Here is a 16132-nt window from a genome sequence, read left to right as displayed (position 1 = left end):
ATTGCACACCACACTTGATGCAAGCAAAAATATAACATAATATTCATGCAAAATATTTACATTTTTATTTATCTTTTATTATCATCATCATCATTTATCACTTTTTTTTTAAAGTTCATTTATTAATTTATTAATTTTTTTGCATTTTTAAAAAAAAAAAGTTTTATGAATTTTTTTTATAAATAGTATAATATGTTGATAGTATTTAAAAAAAATTTTCATTTAGAGATTTTATAGGAATTATTATGCGGATTTTCTTAAAATCTCATTATCAAAAATTTTTTTATTCATAATAAAATTTCACAAAAAAAAGTTATCCATGAATTAATTTATTCCTAAAAATTATCTCCATAAAATAAAAATTTTGAACATGCATGCATACAAAAAAGAGTAAATGAATATACATAATAAAATAGCCTTAAAAAATTAGTGATTATACCTTACTAAGTATTGATGTTGAGCCGAAAACCAAAGATTTAGAAAATGGCCTAAAGTCAAGTCTGCTACTAACGAGCTAGATTAGATCTACTGATCACAGGTCGGGTCAACAATGTTGGACGTTGGTCGATTTAGATTACGGGTCAGGTTAGTTTTATGGTTCGAGTCTAACCCAATTTTCTCACTTTTTTCTATTTTTTTTTACCTTATAATTATCAACATTTTTTTCACATCATTTCATTCTTTTCTGCTTAAAAAACCCCCAACTCTCTTTGAAGCAAAAAGGTTGGCCACTTTAAATCCAATTTTTTGCCGACGTCTTTTGGATCGTGAAATTTCACCTTAGCTTCATCTCGACTTTTTTTTTCCAATTTTTCAAATGGATTTTCACGAAAGTCTATCGAACTTCCTAAATCTAGTCTTAGAGTCAGCAGCTTCAAATCCTTTTTTGTCATTTTCTACCATTTGATTTGGTTGAGCTTATAGTATGTTGCTCTCCTTTCTATACTTTACTTCCCCACCATTCTTGATCGCCCAAAAAATCATAGTCGTGAGTCAAGTCGAATCACCATCGTCATTTTTGTTTATGTTGTTGCTGCTATCGTAGTTTTGGTCTTATTTTCCTTTCCTTTTCCTTTACTTCTTTTCTTTTTTTTTTCTTTCTAGTCAAATATCTACTCATTTGAGCCTTCCCACACCATCATTCACTCTGCTACCATTTGTGATTTTGTTGTTTTTTTTTTTTTTGGGCATTGGTGTTGTTGTTCCCTAATTAGGGATGCAATTTATTTTTTATGATTTTTTTGTTTTGCTTTTTGGGTTGCAATGGGTGAATGTTTTTTTTTTTCCTTTTTTTGGTGTGTTTTTTCATGGTGGTTGTTTTAGTGAGGCGATCAGTTTGGCCTAACACAATGGTTCTGATAGGATCTATTTAGGTGGATGTTGGGCTAATGGTGGGTGGACTTAGGGGTGATTTAGCTGGAAGCATAGATTTTTCTTGTGGCAAAGTGTTTTTGATTTTTAAAAAAAATTTTTGCTCCCCATTTTTGTGAAATTTTGGGTTCTTGTAGAACCCTTTCCTTATTGAAAAATATGAAGATTAATCTGGAGTCATGTTGCAGAGATAGTGATAACCATGCATTTTTGGGGCAATGAACTTGCTAGAAAACCTTTTTTTTCATGGTGGTTGTTTCAGTAAGGCGATCAGTTTGGCCTAACACAATGGTTATGATAGGATTGTTTAGGTGGAATGTTGGGCTAATGGTGGGTGGACTTAGGGGTGATTTAGCTGGAAGCATAGATTTTTCTTGTAGCGAAGTGTTCTTGATTTAAAAAAAATTTTTTTTGCTCACCCTTTTTGTGAAATTTCGGGTTCTTCTAGAACCCTTTACTTATTGAAAAATATGAAGATTAATTTGAAGTCATGTTGCAGAAGCAATGATGACCATGCATTTTTTGGGCAATGAACTTGCTAGAAAACCTGAATTATAGGGTCTTTAATCAGTTCATGTAAAGTTTCAATAAGTTAAAATGTGAAGGAAAAGAAAAATCAAAGTTGAAAGTGGTAACCATGGAGATAAGAGAAGAGAAAACACATAAGGAGAAGAGAAAGTGACGGGAAGGTTGTTACCATGGCAGTCGACTCACTCATATTTGTCTTTTTTTTTTTTACCTTGTATTTTTTATTTTTTATTTTTGTTTGAATTATTCTTTTTCATTTTTTTTATTTTTTAATCAATCAAACTTTAATTAATTAGGCTTAAAATTTTTATTTTGGGTTTGGAATTGGGCTTTAGACTTAAAGACATACCAAATAACTTAATATTGGATTAGATTTGATCATGCAAAATGACACGTACAAAATGTCATAACATTGAATTGGATTGGATGTGAAATGACTTTTAAGAAAAATTAATTTAAAACAAAATCAAATGAGCCCAACAAAATAATCTAATTAAAATGCTCAAATAAACCCAAATCAAAATGTTCAAGTTAGGTATGAAAATTTATCAAAATCAAAATATTTTGGATAAAATTAAGTGTCTACAGTTATCCTTTTTTACTACTATTGATAATCAGAAATAGGGTAAAGATACAGACAATAATTTTGTTTACAAATTCGAGAATTTTTGAAAAGCTTTTTTTAATTTTGTAAATTTTGATTTTTAAAAAATTTTTAAACTTTTGTTTTATTTTATTTTATTTATTTTATTTTTTTATTTTCTTGAATTTTTTGATTTTTTTGTTTTTTTTTTTTTTTTGAATTCTTGAAAAACTCCTCTCATTAAAGGCTTCACAACTTCGAAAATTCAAAAAAAAATTTACTAGAAGGTCTTATAAATTTTAATACTAAAATAAATTTAACTCGAAAGACTTACAAATCTTACTTGGAAGATTTAGAAATAATGTCCGAATATCTTACAAATCTCAACATCTACAAATGTCCATTTGAAAAGAGACCTTAAAACTTTGAAAATATAAAATATTTTGCTTGAAAGACTTACAGATATTGCTTGGATGACATAGAAACTATGTTTAAAGGATTTAAAGAATATGTTCGGAGGTCTTATAAATCTTAATATTAAAACAAATTCAGCTCGAAAGACTTATGAATCTTGCTTGAAAGACTTATGATAATGCTCAGAGGTTTTACAAATCTTAACATCTACGAATGCTCCTCTAAAAAAAGTTTTGAAACTTTGAAAATTTAAAATATTCTATTCGCAGGACTTATAAATCTTGCTTGAAAAACTTAAAGACTATGCCTTGAAGTTTTATAAATCTTAACACTAAAACAGATTCAGCTTGAAAAATTTATGAATCTTGCCTGAAAGACTTAAAGATAATGCCCGAAAGTATTACACATCTTGACATCTACGAATGCCCCTCTAAAAAAAGCCCTTGAAACTTTAAAAATTTAAAACATTCTACCTAGAAGACTTACAAATCGTTCTAATCTTTACTTGAAAGTCTTGGAGACTAGGCTTAAAGGACTTATAGATCATTTTCTAAAATTTACTTTTTAAAAAATGAAATATTTAATTTTTTAGATTTTTTGAAACTTGGATATCACCAATGAAAAATAAGATGTCTTTGGATATCACTACTAAAGAGAACTTGGATATCACCGCCAAGTGAATGCAGATGACTTTGGATATCACCACCGAAGAGAAAATGCAAACGTCTTTGAATATCACCATAAAAAAAGACTTGGATATCACCATTGAGTGAATAGAGATGACTTTAGATATCACTACCGAAAAAAATGCAAATGTCTTTCGATATCACTACCGAAAAAGATTCAGATATCACCATCTAGTGAATGTAGATTATTTTGGATATCACCACTAAAGAGAAAATGCAAATATTTTCGCATATCACCATCGAGTGAATGTATATGACTTTAAATATCCTTACCGAGTGAATTTTAATAAAATTCAACATGATTACTCAAATATTTCTACCAAGTGATTTTGAAAAAAACTTAAATATCATCACAAAATGGATTTTAATGAAATTCAAACATGACTACTCGAATATATCCATCGAGTAATTTTGATAAAGTTTGGATATTACTACCAAGGAGTTTTAATGAAAAGGCTCGAATATTACCACCGAGAAAGTTTAAGCTAAAGTTTCCAATATCTTCACTAAAACCCTCATTTTCTTCCTGCCCATCCTCATTTTTCTTAATTCCTTTCTTATTGTTTCCTTTTCACAACTTAGAAATACTTGAATTTTCTTTTCTTCTTTTCTTAAGGTTTTCAAGATTGACAAATGTAGTAATGCTTAAAGGTGCAAATGCTAATGTTCATATGTGAATGCAAATGCCACAAACATGGATCCATTATTTCTGATGCAAATGCACCCCACAAAGATGCAAATACAAATATCCTTACTAATGATGAAAATGTTTTGCTTGTTTTCTTAATAATGCAAATGCTTTTCGCAAATGTAAATGTAAAATTTGTTACCATAGATGCAGATGCTTAAAAAAACCCCTTTTTTATTTGCTTTATTCAATTCTAAATCATTTGATTATTCATCTTTCCTTATCAAATCTTTCTCTCCGTTCTCCTTTCACTTTCACTTTTATTCACATTTTCAAACCCAATCATGTAACATACATATGACCACCATGTTATGTCTACTTTTGAGTGTATCTCGATGGAACATATCTTCTTATTTAAAAAAAAATGTTTTCTTTTTCACACTTCTTCTTGCCCCAATATCATATGCACTTATTCAACATTTTCATTAGAAAACAAACTCATTTATTCTTACCAAAGTTGATTCTTTCCTCTCTTTTTTTAAGAAAAATTATATTTTTTCAAAAGATTGACTTTTCAACGAAAAAAATATTTTATTTAATAAATCAAAACTCATCTTGCATCGTCAAAATTCTCACCAAACGTAAATTTTCTTTTACACCAAAATTTATTTCTTCTCTTTAAAATAATGCCTAACAAATAACTCAAAATTGACCAATAAAATTTCATAACATAATTAAATTTCATGATTAAAGAAAAATAAAATATTTCAAAAACGTGACTTCTAAGTCTTTTAAGAATTGGTGTTCATTATTACAGATGAAAGAGGTGACAATTTTCCATTTTCAAATAGATTGAATGGTTTATTACATCCAAGTTTTGGTTCATCAAGGAATGCCTCACAACTTGATAGGAAGAATGAATAATCTTTCATCTTGGCTCACAAATGAAACACAAATTTTCTAAATCCATAAATTCATCAAAAATTAAAATTTTTGAAATCATTTTAAATTACAATCAAACCTTAACATTCGTTTAGTTTCCAAGTTTGGCATTTTGATAAATGTCAAGACTAGCCTGATTGCAGTAAAATTTTACTATTTTCTTACTCATTTTTATTGTAATTTCTTTTAAAATTTGGCTTGATCTATAAGAATTTTGGCAAAAATACTCCTAAATGCATAAATGTTAATGTGTAGTTAAAAATATAAAAAATGAGGAATTTTGGAGATTTTGGATTCATTTTGGAGGATTTCTAGTGCTAAAAAAAAAAAAGGTCAAAACTAGTGTGCTTGTGCTATTTTGTCATCTATAGGAATTCTTTTCAACCTTTTCTTCTATGATTTTCTTAGCATAATTTAGCTTAATGGAACCTTATTTCATGTCTTAACTCTCATACCTCTCATTTGAAAATGTTATTTTTAGCTTATTAGTGTATTACTATCTTTGTAGTATAGAAAGGTGATATGTGCATTACTATAGTTGAAAGCTAATTTTGAATTTATATTTTTTCAAAATTTTTTAAAGGTTTATAATGCATAATTTTTACACTTAATGGCCTTAATTTTGGCAGCAAAATGAAAGAACCAAATGTTATAATTGGCTAAAAAAAAAAAGAATGCAAAATTTCAATCTTGGTCGTTAGAAGCATTGCCATATGATCAAGGCATTGTGGCACCAATTATAGAGATTCAAAGAGGATCAGAAGGAGCTGCTAGGTTGGCCATTTGAAAGGATCTAATTGATCACAATGTTAACTTTTTGGAACTGATTGGTGAAGAAAATTATGTATCATTATGCAGAGTTAAAGCAGCAGAATTTTAAAAAATTTTAATTTTCTAAAGCCAAGATCAATCAATAAGATTATACAAACAACATATATATATATATATACAAGCATGCATAGTTTCGACTAAAGGTGTTACCTTAAATGATGAAAATTTCTTAGTTTAATTTGGTGACCTTCCAAATAGATTCTAAGCCAAAAAGTTGTCCAAGTGTTCAGCCTCTAATGATAATCCACATGAACTCTTGTGAAAAAACTTTCTCTAAGGTTTGGTAAAACTGAAAATCACACTCTAGCTACTAAGTGTTTGAAAAACCTCTTATATTTTCTTGAGTGAAACTTTTTTCTCTTAGTTTTTTCTTATTTCTTCCCTAGATACTTAGTTGGTTACAATAGGGGGTGGCTTGATGTTCCTTTTATAGGGGAAACATTCTGCCATATTAGGCTTAATGCTTTGAAGGTAAATTTTCACAATTAACCATATGCTAGCCAAATGTACCAAAAAAGGAAAACTTTTTCTCTTGTTTTATTTTCTCTATTTTTGGTCATACCAAAATTAAATTAAGTTCAACTTGATTTGCCTCAATATTAATATTTCACAATTATCCTTTTGTGTGTGATCTATTAGGTTATTTATCATGTTGGCAATAAACACAAGAATTATAAGCATTAGTATTTGATTATGGATGAAACAATTTTTTTTGACTTCATCACTAATTTTCCAATTAGCCAATCATATGTTTGTAGATAATGACTAATGTTAGCTTTATTGCCATGACCACTAATTGTTAAGGAAAAGTCAATATGGCTTAACAACCTATCTATGAATGGTTTTAGTGTATAATTAATATCCTTTCATCACATAGTATCTATGTTTGAACATTAAGTATAATTTAGTGTCTACTCAATCTTATTTAACCATGTTTAGTCTTGTCCTTAATGTTAACTCACAAATAAGATTTAAAACATTTCTAAACTCTTATTTTACTTTGACAAAAGATTTCTCAAGTTAATTCAATCAAGACTAGTTGAGATACTCTTTTAATCACATTAGGTGATGAATCCCATCTTGATTACTTCATGCAACTTCATATGCTTCATGTTATACCCAACAATACTCAATTGGAGCATTTTTGGTTATAATCATAAGTAAAATAAAGTCAAAATATAATATTCATCATATAAGATCATAAGTAATCTTAAGTCAAATGATCACTTATATAACCATCACATGAGAATGTAACTATAGATATTATGTGAACTACCATATAGTATTATTATATCGGATCATGTTCAGTGAACTTGCTCTTGTAATAAGCAGCTATATATTAGCTCAAGTTTATCCAAAACTTTACTAAACTTTAACTTATGAGATCAGTTGCTTATTTTATAAGCAAGAGTATAACTATATGCAAGTCTCAACAGCTTTTGTCAATATCCTCTTATTAATAAACCATCGACTAAGAATAATTTTAAAACATATAGCTTCTATGCAATAAGGATCTCATAATTACAATCTCATTTAATTCATTTACAAAACTTTATTTATATTTCAAGAACTTTTATCATATTAGCATCAACATTAAAATATATGTACACAAGCCCAATGATAAAGAAATAAGACCTTTATAAGATATAAATATAAAAGTACTACAAATATGATAATATTTTAGCAAAAATATGATTTGGCTTGAAAGGCAAATACTGACAATTAGATCGTAAGAATAAGGCTTGAAGTAAAAAGGAACCTAAATGAAGAAATCAAGCAAGCAAATAAGTAAAATAAAAGAAAAAGAAAGATCTAGAAGGATGGTAAGTTTTTGGAGCTTTTCTCTACATTTTTAGTGGCTAAAGTATCTCTCATTTGCCTATAAATAGGGAAGAGTGGCCAGACATAAGGAGCTTTTAGATAGATTTTTAATTTTTAGTTTTGGCAATTTATTTTTTATGCAATTTTATTTTCTTGCTTTCCAAAGAAGGTTGTTTGGTAGCCAATTTGCTTTACTTTCCCTGAAAATTTTTCTTGCTTTAATTTTCAATATGCTTTCAAATTTTCTCAATGAAATTTTGAGAATCTTATGTTTTTGCCTTCTATTTTCATTGATTTCACGTGATCATTAATGTTGTTTAATAGTTTTAGTTTTTGACTTTCTTGTAATGTTTTGATTAGATTAATGACTTTTAGCTTATTTTGAGCCAATATTTTTTTTTTAGATTCTTAACTCATAGATATTTAAATTTGAAAAAAATATTGTTCAAATTCTATCCAAAAAATTCCAAAAAAAATTTCAAAGTTTCACTGAAACCAGTTGGCAGAGTTGAGCTTTGGAAAAGTGATAGCATATTAAGGATCTTCTCTCTATCTTGGGGTTTGGTTGTAATTTTTGCACTTCACACTTTTAGATCTATGTGTTTACTAGTTAATTCTCATTTGATTACGTTTAATTTCATGATTTTGCTTGTTGGTTGGATAAATTTATTTAAGAATACTATATTTTTCCATATTTACACATGATTTGGAATTAAAGTTCATTGAGCTAGAATTTTAGTTGTTTGATGCAATTTTTTTGTTGAATCATATAGAAACATGTTGATATATGTTGCTTTAGTTCAATTTGAGTTCATTCCATCTAGTAAATTATAGATCTAAGTTTTCATTCATGAATTGTTAGTTTACAAATTTAAGTTCTTACTTTTGGTTTGTGTTTCTAATTGATTTTCACTTTTTTTGTTGTTGTTTTAATTGTTCTTCAATTTTGTTTTAATCTTCAATTATCTTTTTTTTTACAATTTATAATTTAGGTTTATTCAATGTTCTGTAGCTTATATCTAAATTTTTTGTTTCACATTTAGTTGTTCTAGAATTGTACTCGAGTTTTGATTTTGATTGTTTCACTTAGATTTACAATTTTGCTTCTTAATTCCATTTTAAATTTGTTTTGATCTTCATTTACATTCTATTTTGTAAAATTCTAGTTTGTTTATGTCAAATCCTAAGAATTTTCTTGACGTTTCTTTTATTGGAAGTTGGAAGTTAGTTATAGTTAGTTACATTTGGTTAAAGTTGGTTGTTGTGGTTCACTCTTTTAGCTATTGTTTTTTATTAGTCATTGCACTTATTCTTTTCAATTCTTAGATTAGATATGCATTTTAATTCATTTTAATGTGATTGAACCAATTTTAGATAAGGCGTGGGATAAAACGTACTTTGGCTATGAATCTTTTTAGCTAATCTTCGTGGGATCGACATTTAAACTTTTACAATCTTTATTATTACTTGTACGACTTGTGCACTTGCAAACTATCTGAATTAAGTTTTTGATGCCATTACCAGTGATTAGGTGTAAAGAATTTTAGACTAATATCATGATTCACCGTGCTCATCTATAGATTGGTTCATCTTTTAGTTACATGGCTTTAGTGTAAATAGTTTAGACATAGTTATTATATTTTTGTTTAAGTTTTATTTTATTTGTTATATGGGATTCTAAGCTTTATGAGGTAATTTAGCATCATGTAATCTATGCTAGATCTTGTTATTTTGATGACTACTTAGGATCATGCCCTAGTGAGGAAGACATAAATAAAAGTGAGTCGACCTTTAAAGATTTATCCAAAAAATTAGATTATTTAAAAAATCAACTAGAAGCTATGTATGATCTTCAGCCTACTCTTATCCATAACTTTTCAAAGCACTATGACAATGGTAAAGTGCATGGTAAAATCTATTATAGTGATAGGTGTACATTTGATCATGAATTCTAATTTTACGCAAACATCTACAGTAATCAAATTTGGGAGGGTCATCTTAAAAATATGTGAGACATTGTTCAGGCTATTCATTTAGTTCACCACCTCAGTACAACCTGACTTATCCTATCAAGTATTTAGTTTCACAAGACCCTTCATCACTTTCATATTCTCCATCACCTTCATATTCTCCATCATCACTATAGTTTTCTCAAATGCCACACTATGTTCCATCACAACAAATTTTTTCTTCATCACAATATCATTCATCTTTACATCACTTTCTATCCACACCTTAATCACCATTACCTTCTCCATAAGAAAATGAACCATTCTTTGAAGAGATGATCAATGAATTACTTTAAACTCAAGCAAAACTCCATCAAGAACAACAAGAGATATTTAATAGGAATTTTAGGCTATTAGATCAAAATGAACATACTTTAAATATTTGCCTTCAAGATCCTATGCTTAGTAGTTTAAAGCCAAAACCTTGTTGGAAGGATAAGAATAAGTGTATATTAAGGGATCATTTGAGGAAAAGAGGTCCAATATAGATTGATGATGATAAAGACCCTATTATGGTGAATTTTCAAAATTTGTAAAAGTTATGGAAGAAAAAATAGTAGAGGTTGAGGACAAGTTATGGTTAGGGAAGTTGACGATGATGGACCATTTAGAGAAGTTCAAAAAAATGATAATATTCAAGAAAAAATTAAGCCTAATATTCCACTCATGCCATTTCCCAAGTTTCTTGAAAATCACTTACCTGATTATATGAAAATGGTTGAGGTGGATAAATTTATTGATAAGGCAAGTTTATTAGATAGATCACTTAATCTTATAAATATATTCCTTCCTAAATATAGTATCAAGCTTAATGATAAGGATGAAATCATTAGCAAAGAACTTATCTAGTAGCTTATACATTTCATGATTTGTCCAAACTTTAGACACCTCATTCTTTGAACTTCCTTTAGAAATATCATCCGTAGAGAAAAAGATGAATGAAATGATTTTGGAAAGGATGACTTAATTCCCTACATTAAATTGCAAGAAGATCTTATCAATGATCTTAATAAAAAAGAATTTGAATCTTATAGTTCACACATGCCATTTTTATGGTTCTTTGAAAATTTTTTGTATGATGAGTTGGAATTGCATGTGTTTGAAAACCCATTATTTAATAATTGTGATAAGGGTTGTTTGACTTTGCAATTAGACATAACCTTTGTTGAGCTTACACCTATACTATATATAGAGGATTTTTTCATTGTAGACCTTAAATTCATATTCTCTATGATGGTACCCATATCATTGTTACTGAAGTCAATGACCATCTCTGTTACATCATATTGCAATATTCTTGATTAGTCATAGAGGTGAAACATAAATCTACCTTTAAGCACCACATTCATTTAAAACTTATCGTTACATAGTTGGTGTTAAGGAAAAGAATAAAGTGGGTAAATGGTATAACTAAATGTAGAGTTATTCTCTAACACTAATGAAAGTTAACCTGTTGACTTTAAACAAACGTTTCTTGGGAGACAACTCAAAATTTACATTTCATGCTATTTTCATTTGTTCATTGTGTACCTTTTATGTCATTGTAAATATTAATGTTTCTTCTTATTGTAGGTTTTTTTTTTTTTTTGTTTTGCAGGTGGAATAAAAGCTTGAAGAAATGATGCACTAATTTTGACTAGAGCATTCATAAAAGATTTGACCACCATGCTTTCATGTTGATAGGGGAGTTTCCTTGTTCCTCTCTTTTATACATTATTTCTTGATGCTTATACTTTATTTCTTGATGCTTATACATTAAGGACAATATGTTGTTTAAGTTTAAGGATATGGGGAAATTGTTCAAAATTTTCATAAAATTTTTTGAATTTTCTTTAAATTTTGCCTTGAAATTGAGCTTGACTTGTTGTAGCTTTATTGATTAGTATATTTTCTTTGAATAGTTCTTCATAAAGCTAATGATAAATAAAGATTGAGAATGAATAAAGCTTTAAGAAGAGATTGAATATGTGTAAAATATGAGATGAGGCTTAGGTTTAGTGACTTTTTGAGTATGAATTTTCATTTGTGAGTTAATATTTTGATAATTGAATTGTATTTTTTATTTAGTGATTGATTATGTGAGCATAAAAATTTTTTCATTGGTCTTTGAAGTTGCGTTTCATGTTCTAGAATTTGTTTTGACCATCTCTGGAGGTAAAATCTTAGAGAACACATGATTAAAGAAATGATAGAGGTTATTTTTGGATCATTTAAGCCTTTTCAAGCCAACCATGTATAGTTCTTCTATAATCACCCTATTTGAGCCTAATGATACATTTCTTTGTTTTGAAACTACATTATAAGCTTAAGCCTTTAATTTAATATTTTCTATCTTTTTGGCCCTTTACTTTTATGTGTATTAGGACATTTATTCATCATTTTTTAGCTATGTATTATTAAGAAGGAATGGTGGAGCTTAGAAAAAGAAAAAAAAATCAAAAAGAAAAAGAAAACATCAATCTACCTTGCAAAAGAAAAAAAAATGAAAAAAAAAAGAAAAACAAAAACAATAAAGTGGTGAAAAACAAAAAAAGGAAAAAAAAAAAAGACAAAGTGGGCAAAAACAAAGTTTGGAGGTAATTATTTAGATAAGTTTTACCTTCATTTACCTTGTGAGCTCAATTATAGATGATTCTAAATCAAGTGATGCATTGTTATGGTACTTAAGCCTAAAATGAACTTTATCATGCTTTGACCCTAGTTTTATATTACAAGCTTATAAAAGTCCTAAATGATCCTTGGTCATGTATTTATCTACGTTAGTGAAGAGAGATGTGATAAGAAATATATGAAACTTAAGCACACCTTATTGATCTTTATTTTTGAATTTTTATATTTTACATAACATTGTTCAATTACATGTAAGAATTTGATAGAGGTATTACTTGCTTTTGAGAACCATAGGTAAGAATCAGCTTAACCTAGGTTGATTCTTTTATATTAGCATATATTCATGATTTTACTTTACTTATATTCATTAATCAATCCATGAGGCATTCATGTTGAATGAAGCACTAAAAGTATATAACGATTCTTGCTCAATCTTGTTTTGCTTAAAGATAAACAAAAGCTTAAGTTTGAGGCTTTGATTGCACTAAAATTTTAGGTTTTTTTTACTCATTTTTAGTGTAATTTCTCTTGAATTTTATCTTTATCCTTAAGAATTTTAGCAAAAATACTCCTAAATGCATAAATATTTAATGTGTAGGTAAAAATATGAAAAATAAGAAATTTTGGAGATTTTAGATTCATTTTAAAGGATTTTTTGTGCTAAAAAAAAGAAAAAGCCAAAACTAGTGTGCTTGCACTACATTGTCATCTATGAGAGTTCTTCTTAACCCTTTCTTTTATGATTTTCTTAGCATAATTTAGCTTATTAAAACATTATTTCAAGTTTTAATTCTCATATCTCTCATTTGAAAGAATTATTTTTAACTCATTAGCGCATTATTACCTTTGTAGTATTTTCACAAGTGCTAGAAATGTGATATATGCATTAGTGTAGTTGGAAGCTAATTTCAAATTTGTAATTGTTTAAAATTTCTTGAAGGTTTATAATGCATAAATTGCACACTTAATGGCCTAAATTTTGATAGCAAAATGAAAGAACTAATTGTTATAATTGGTGCAAAAAGGAGAATGCAAAATTTCAATCTTAGCTATTGGAAGCATTACCATATGATTAAGGCATTATGACATCAATTGTGGAGATTCAAAAAGGATCAATTGGAGCTGCTAAGCTAGAAATTTAAAGGGATCTAATTGGTCATAATGTTGACTTCTTGGCATTGATTAGATCATAGGAGTAAGGCTTGAAGCTTGAAGTAAAAGGGAAGAAAGAAATCAAGCAAACAAATGAGTCAAAGGGAGAAAAATGATTTAGATGGATGGTCGTTTCTTGGACTTTTCCTTTCCCTATAAATGGGGGAGAGTGGTCAGCCATAAGGATCTTTTTTATATATTTATATATTTTTAGTTTTAAGTTTCTGTACTTTATTGTTTCTATATTTTTATTTTTTTTGCCTTTTAAATAAGATTGTTTGGCAGCCAATTTGCTTTTCTTTCAATGAAAATTTGAGTTTCTTACTTTAATTTTCAATTTTCTTTCAAATTTTCTCAATGAAGTTTTAAGAATCTTATGTTTTTGCCTTCAATTTTCATTGATTTTATGTGATCATCAATGCTGTTTGGCAATTTCAATTTTTGACTTTCTTGCAATGTTTTGATTAGATCTTAATGAATTATAGCTTGTTTTAAGCCAAAATTATTTTCTTAGATTCCTAACTTATAGATATTTAAATTTGGCAAAAAATCTCATTCAAATTCCATCCAAAAAATTCCAAAAAAATCTTCAAAATTTTGGCTGAAACCAGTTGGCAAAGTTGAGCTTTGGATGAGTGGCAACATATCAAAGATCTTCTTTTCATCTTGACATTTGGTTTGTAATTTTTGCACTTAACACTCTTAGATCTATGTGTCACTAGTTAATTCTCATTTGATTGCAGTTAATTTCATGATTTTACCTGCTGTTTGGATAAATTTCTTCGAGAATGCTTTGTTTTTTTTTCATATTTGCACTTAGTTTGGAATCAAAGTTCATTGAGCTAGAATTTTAGTTGTTTGATGCAATTTCTTTGTTGAATCATGTAGTAAACTTGTTGATATATTTTGTTTTAGTTCAATTTGAGTTCATTCCATCTAGAAAGTTCTAGATCTAAGTTTTCATCCATGAATTGTTAGTTTCCAAATTTAAGTTCTTACTTTAGGTTTTATGTTTCTAGTTGATTTTCACATTTTTATTGCTTTAATTGTTCTTCAACTTTGTTTAAATCTTCAATTACCTTCTATTTTTGCAATTTATAATCTAGGTTCATTCAATTTTCAAGAGTTTAGATCTAAATTTTTTGTTACACATTCGGTTGTTCTAGAATTGCATTTGAGTTTTGGTTTTGATTATTTCACTTAGATTTGCAATTTTGCTTCTTTAATTCCATTTTAAATCTATTTTGATCTGAATTTACATTATGTTTTTGTAAAATTCTAGTTTATTTAGATCAAATCCTAAGAATTTTCTAGATATTTCTTTTATTAGAAGTTGAAAGTTAGTTATAGTTAGTTACATTCGGTTAAAGTTAGTTGTTGTGGTTCACTCTTTTTAGCTACTATTTTTTGTTAATCATTGCATTTGTTATTTTCAATTCTTAGATTAGATATGCATTTTAATTAATGTTAATGCGATTGGACTAACTTTAGATAAAGTGTGGAGATAAAAGGTATTTATGTTAGGAATCTCTTTAGCTAATTCATGTGGAATCGACATATAGAATTTTATAGTCTCTATTATTACTTGTACGGTCTGTGCACTTGAGAATATCTGAATCACAACCATGGTAGGTTCAAAATTTTATAAGGTCATTTACGAATGTAAAAAAAAGGCTTAAATTTCCAAATTGAATTTTAAACTTATAAGACAAACATTTTTGGATCTTTTAAAAGCATGAGTTACTTTATATTGCTTCTTCATTAGGCATCAAAATTGGCCTCAAAATTTACTAATTTGCTATAGATTGTCCCTTTTGGAGTTTTCACCATAAAGCCACATTTTTCCTTTATTTTTCTTGTATTTTTTTACTCTTTTCGATTGTTTCATCATGCATTTAAGTATTCAATGTAATTTAAAATGGACTTTTAGCTCAAAAAAGATAATTTTCACAAAGAAGAAAGGGAAAAAATTTTATCGATTATGATAACTTTTCAAGGAAAATGCTTTTCAATTTCAGTATCTATGCCTAATCAAAATAGACTTTTCACATCTTGTAACATAGGCCAAGGTTAAGGATTCTGAAAATAGAAAAAAAAAAAGATAGATAGGCCTAACGTATATGTTTAAGGGTGATCAAACCAAAAATTATTTCCTATGAAAGGTTTCTTTTAAAGGCATTTGTCATTTCTCTTTTCAAATATTGCCATTCCATTACATTATTATCTCTTTTTTCTTTTTTTCTCATTTTATTTTTCCTTTTATTTTTTCATTTTTTGCTTTTTTCTTTTCTAGTTGTGATGAAATGAGTTCAAAACCTTTGAAACTCAATTTTCTTAACATTTAGTCCTCAACATAAGATATTCTTTTTTTGTTTATGATTAGGCTTCACCTCATAGTATTTTTAAATAAATCCTTCATTCTTTTTGCCCATAATGTGAGAGTGATCTTTGGTGACGGTTAATTTAAAAAGAATTCATTTGGCTTAAAGGGGTAACAAATAGAGAATTTTTATATTTGAGAAGGGATGATGAAAGATAATTATTTGTCATCTCGAAC

Source organism: Durio zibethinus, chromosome 13, assembly GCF_047325235.1.
Source record: "Durio zibethinus cultivar Kanyao isolate XHJ-2024 chromosome 13, ASM4732523v1, whole genome shotgun sequence".
Classification (NCBI taxonomy): Eukaryota; Viridiplantae; Streptophyta; class Magnoliopsida; order Malvales; family Malvaceae; genus Durio; species Durio zibethinus.
The sequence above is the reverse complement of the archived record's forward strand: the minus strand, read 5'-3'. Positions refer to the sequence as shown.